Raw genomic sequence first — 4,911 nt, 5'->3', positions numbered from 1 at the left:
TTCAGTCTGGTACCACTTTACTACGTGGTCCAAGCCAGAAGAAGGCCAGGATCTGGCTAACAAGTATGCGAAAAATGCGATAGTCCGAGCCAGATGAGGGCAAATACCAGACCTAACCGAGACATAACTGGCGTTATCCTCGAAAATATTAATCTCAACCAGGTTCAATTGACTGTTTCGGTGTGGAACCACATTACTACGGGATCCAAACCAGAAAAATCCCAGGATCTGGCCAACAACTGTGAGAAAAACGCGAAAGTATGAGCCAGATGATTGCAAATACCAGAACTAACCCAGACATAACCAGCGTTATCCTCTAAACCACTTATCGGAACCAGCTTGTATTGACTGTCTCAGTGTGGTACCACATTACTACGTGATCCAAACCAGAAAAGGGCCAGGGTCTGACCAACAAGTGTGCGAAAAACGCGTAAGTATGAGCCAGATGATTGCAAATACCAGACCTAACCGAGACATAACTGGCGTTATCCTCGAAAATATTAATCTCAACCAGGTTCAATTGACTGTTTCGGTGTGGAACCACATTACTACGGGATCCAAACCAGAAAAATCCCAGGATCTGGCCAACAACTGTGAGAAAAACGCGAAAGTATGAGCCAGATGATTGCAAATACCAGAACTAACCCAGACATAACCAGCGTTATCCTCTAAACCACTTATCGGAACCAGCTTGTATTGACTGTCTCAGTGTGGTACCACATTACTACGTGATCCAAACCAGAAAAGGGCCAGGGTCTGACCAACAAGTGTGCGAAAAACGCGTAAGTATGAGCCAGATGATTGCAAATACCAGAACTAACACAGACATAACCAGCGTTATCCTCTAAAATACATATCGGAACCAGCTTCTATTGACTGTTTCAGTGTGGTACCACATTACGACGTGATCCAAACCAGAAAAGGGCCAGGGTCTGGCCAACATGTATGCGAAAAATGCGAAAGTCCGAGCCAGATGAGGGCAAATCCCAGACCTAGCCGAGACATAACCGGCGTTATCCTCTTAAATATTAATCGCATCCAGGTTCAATTGACTGTATCAGTGTGGTACCACATTACTACGTGATCCAAACCAGAAAAAGCCCAGGATCTGGCCAACAAGTATGCGAAAAACGCGAATGTATGAGCTAGATGATTGCAAATACCAGAACTAACCCAGACATAACCAGCGTTATCCTCTAAAATACTGATCGGAACCAGCTTCTATTGACTGTTTCAGTGTGGTACCACATTACTACGTGATCCAAACCAGAAAAAGGCCAGGATCTGGCCAACAAGTATGCGAAAAACGTGAAAGTACGAGCCAGATGAGGACAAATCCCAGACCTACCTGAGACATAACTGGCGTTATCCTCTAAAATATTAATCTCAACCAGGTTTAATTGACTGTTTCGTTGTGGAACCACATTACTACGGGATCCAAACCAGAAAAAACCCAGGATCTGGCCAACAAGTATGCGAAAAATGCGAATATATGATCCAGATGAGGGCAAATCCCAGAAAAAACCGAGACATAACCGGCGTTATCCTCTAAAATATTAATCGCAAGCAGGTTTAAGTGACTGTTTCGGTGTGGTGACGCATTACTACGTGATCCAAACCAGAAAAAGGCCAGGATCTGGCCAACAAGTATGCGAAAAATGCGAAAGTACGAGCCAGATGAGGACAAATCCCAGACCTACCCGAGACATAACCGGCGTTATCCTTTAAAATATTAATCTCAACCAGGTTTAATTGACTGTTTCTTTGTGGAACCACATTACTACGTGATCCAAACCAGAAAAGGGCCAGGATCTGGCCAACAAGTATGCGAAAAATGCGAAAGTACGAGCCAGATCAGGGAAAATCCCAGACCTAACCCAGACATAACCGGCGTTATCCTCTAAAATATTATTCGCAACCAGGTTTAATTGACTGTTTGAGTCTGGTGCAACTTTACTACGTGATCCAAACCAGAAAAAGCCCAGGATCTGGCCAACAAGTATGCGAAAAATGCGAAAGAACGCGACAGATGAGGGCAAATACCAGACCTAACCCAGACATAACCAGCGTTATCCTCTAAAATACGAATCGGAACATGCTTTTAATGACTGTTTCAGTTTGGTACCACATTACTACGTGATCCAAACCAGGAAAAGCCCAGGATCTGGCCAACAAGTATGCGAAAAACGCGAAAGTATGTGCCAGATGATTGCAAATACCAGAACTAACCCTGACATAACCAGCGTTATCCTCTAAAATACGAATCGGAACATGCTTTTATTGACTGTTTCAGTGTGGTACCACATTACTACGTGATCCAAACCAGAAAAAGCCCAGGATCTGGCCAACAAGTATGCGAAAAACGCGAATATATGAGCCAGATGATTGCAAATACCAGAACTAACCCAGACGTAACCAGCGTTATCCTCTAAGATACTTGTCGGAACCAGCTTCTATTGACTGTTTCAGTGTGGTACCACATTACTACGTGATCCAAACCAGAAAAAGCCCAGGATCTGGCCAACAAGTATGCGAAAAACGCGAATATATGAGCCAGATGATTGCAAATACCAGAACTAACCCTGACATAACCAGCGTTATCCTCTAAAATACGAATCGGAACATGCTTTTAATGACTGTTTCAGTTTGGTACCACATTACTACGTAATCCAAACCAGGAAAAGCCCAGGATCGGGCCAACAGGAATGCGAAAAATGCGAAAGTGCGAGCCAGATGAGGGAAAATCCCAGACCTACCCGAGACATAACCGGCGTTATCCTCTAAAATATTAATCGCAACCAGGTTTAATTGACTGTTTCAGTGTGGTACCACATTACTACGTGATCCAAACCAGAAAAAACCCAGGATCTGGCCAACAAGTATGCGAAAAATGCGAAAGTTCGAGCCAGATGAGGGCAAGTACCAGACCTAACCGAGACATAACCGGCGATATCCGCTAAAATATTAATCGCAACCAGGTTTAATTGACTGCTTCGGTGTTTTACCGCATTACTACGTGATCCAAACCAGAAAAGGGCGAGGGTCTGGCCTACAAGTGTGCGAAAAACGCGAAAGTATGAGCCAGATGAGGACAAATCCCAGACCTACCCGAGACATAACCGGCGTTATCCTTTAAAATATTAATCTCAACCAGGTTTAATTGACTGTTCCTTTGTGGAACCACATTACTACGTGATCCAAACCAGAAAAGGGCCAGGCTCTGGCCAACAACTGTGCGAAAAACGCGAAAGTATGAGCCAGATGATTGCAAATACCAGAACTAACCCAGACATAACCGGCGTTATCCCCTAAAATATTAATCGCAACCAGGTTTAATTGACTGTTTCGGTGTGGTACCGCATTACTACGTGATCCAAACCAGAGAAAGGCCAGGATCTGGCCAACAAGGATGAGAAAAATGCGAATATATGATCCAGATGATTGCAAATACCAGAACTAACCCTGACATAACCAGCGTTATCATCTAAAATATTAATCGCAGCCAGGTATAATTGACTGTTTCGGTGTTGTACCGCATTGCTACGATGATCCAAACCAGAAAAAGGCCATGATCTGGCCAACAAGTATGCGAAAATTGCGAAAGTATGAGCCAGATGATTGCAAATACCAGAATTATGCCTGACATAACCGGCGTTATCCTCTAAAATGTTAATCGCAACCAGGTTTAATTGACTGTTTTGCTGTGGAGCCGCACTACTACGTGATCCAAACCAGAAAAAACCCAGGATCTGGCCAACAAGTATGCGAAAAATGCGAAAGTTCGAGCCAGATGAGGGCAAGTACCAGACCTAACCGAGACATAACCGGCGATATCCGCTAAAATATTAATCGCAACCAGGTTTAATTGACTGTTTCGGTGTTTTACCGCATTACTACGTGATCCAAACCAGAAAAGGGCGAGGGTCTGGCCTACAAGTGTGCGAAAAACGCGAAAGTATGAGCCAGATGAGGACAAATCCCAGACCTACCCGAGACATAACCGGCGTTATCCTTTAAAATATTAATCTCAACCAGGTTTAATTAACTGTTTCTTTGTGGAACCACATTACTACGTGATCCAAACCAGAAAAGGGCCAGGCTCTGGCCAACAAGTGTGCGAAAAACGCGAAAGTATGAGCCAGATGATTGCAAATACCAGAACTAACCCAGACATAACCGGCGTTATCCCCTAAAATATTAATCGCAACCAGGTTTAATTGACTGTTTCGGTGTGGTACCGCATTACTACGTGATCCAAAGCAGAGAAAGGCCAGGATCTGGCCAACAAGGATGAGAAAAATGCGAATATATGATCCAGATGATTGCAAATACCAGAACTAACCCTGACATAACCAGCGTTATCATCTAAAATATTAATCGCAGCCAGGTATAATTGACTGTTTCGGTGTTGTACCGCATTGCTACGATGATCCAAACCAGAAAAAGGCCATGATCTGGCCAACAAGTATGCGAAAATTGCGAAAGTATGAGCCAGATGATTGCAAATACCAGAATTATGCCTGACATAACCGGCGTTATCCTCTAAAATATTAATCGCAACCAGGTTTAATTGACTGTTTTGCTGTGGAGCCGCACTACTACGTGATCCAAACCAGAAAAAACCCAGGATCTGGCCAACAACTAGGAGAAAAACCCGAAAGTATGAGCCAGATGATTGCAAATACCAGAACTATCCCAGACATAACCAGCGTTATCCTCTAAAATATTATTCGCAACCAGGTTTAATTGACAGTTTCAGTCTGGTGCCACTTTACTACGTGATCCAAACCAGAAAAAGCCCAGGATCTGGCCAACAAGTTTGCGAAAAATGCGAAAGTACGCGCCAGATGAGGGCAAATACCAGACCTATCCCAGACATAACCGGCGATATCCGCTAAAATATTAATCGCA

The sequence above is a fragment of the Colletes latitarsis genome, unplaced genomic scaffold (assembly GCF_051014445.1).
Source record: "Colletes latitarsis isolate SP2378_abdomen unplaced genomic scaffold, iyColLati1 scaffold0018, whole genome shotgun sequence".
NCBI lineage: Eukaryota > Metazoa > Arthropoda > Insecta > Hymenoptera > Colletidae > Colletes > Colletes latitarsis.
Note: the sequence above shows the minus strand (reverse complement) of the source record.